Here is a 318-nt window from a genome sequence, read left to right as displayed (position 1 = left end):
TTCACAACGAAACACACAGCACCTTCATGACATGGCGGCGGCGGCGGCAACAACAATACTACAGCGAGAATAAAAGTTACGCCTTCTTTCTTTGCGTGAACATTTGGGCAGCGTTATGCAAATCTTCCCACATCGTGATGTTGACATGTGGGGGCGTCTTAGAATGAGCCCTTTTAGGTAGGCGTGGTTGACACTTTACTTTTATAAAGAATATCTCTTTGGATTTGAGACTTTAGTCTTTGCAACTTTACAGATCTTCTTTATGCACCAAGAGCTTGTAACACTCCAAAGAGAAAGGAAAAATTGAAATCGCATCAT

The 318-nt window shown here is 42.1% G+C and overlaps 1 protein-coding gene across 1 annotated transcript in view; it reads left to right on the top strand.

The window, feature by feature from the left end:
* LOC107594632 (coiled-coil domain-containing protein 17-like) overlaps positions 1 to 318 on the top strand; it is a 5,637-nt gene that overhangs the window by 3,875 nt on the left and 1,444 nt on the right. The gene's annotated exons all lie outside the window — the stretch shown is intronic.

This window comes from Sinocyclocheilus grahami, unplaced genomic scaffold, assembly GCF_001515645.1.
Source record: "Sinocyclocheilus grahami isolate Dianchi unplaced genomic scaffold, SAMN03320097.WGS_v1.1 scaffold187.1, whole genome shotgun sequence".
Lineage (NCBI taxonomy): Eukaryota > Metazoa > Chordata > Actinopteri > Cypriniformes > Cyprinidae > Sinocyclocheilus > Sinocyclocheilus grahami.
This window is presented reverse-complemented; position numbering and strand designations above follow the sequence as displayed.